The following is a 380-nucleotide window of genomic DNA, read 5'->3' on the forward strand; positions in this document are numbered from 1 at the left end:
CCAGCAGTTAGCGTAATGGCTATGTTGCTGGACTCCCACGTAGTCGACCGCGGTTCACGTCCCAGACCCGGTGGCTTAAAACTCACTCCGGGTGCGTGTGCATGCGTGCCCAAGATCACGAGAGGAGAATGGAGGAGAAGGGATTGCGGTGTGACCATCCCCCCTGGGGGGTGATTTCTCACTTTCTGTCCCTATGTCTCTCTCTGTCTGTCTGGCGAGCGCACGCACCCTATAGCAAAAAAACCTCTCCAAAAAAAAAAAAGAGCCACCAGCATTCTCTTCTTCTTTCCTGTATTTTCATACCTTCCTCTCCTTTACTACTGTTCTCTCTTTTTCCTTCCTTCTTTTCTTCCTTCTCTTCCTCCCTCCCTTTCTTTCTT

The sequence above is a fragment of the Tupaia chinensis genome, unplaced genomic scaffold, assembly GCF_000334495.1.
Source record: "Tupaia chinensis unplaced genomic scaffold, TupChi_1.0 Scaffold000045_1, whole genome shotgun sequence".
Lineage (NCBI taxonomy): Eukaryota > Metazoa > Chordata > Mammalia > Scandentia > Tupaiidae > Tupaia > Tupaia belangeri.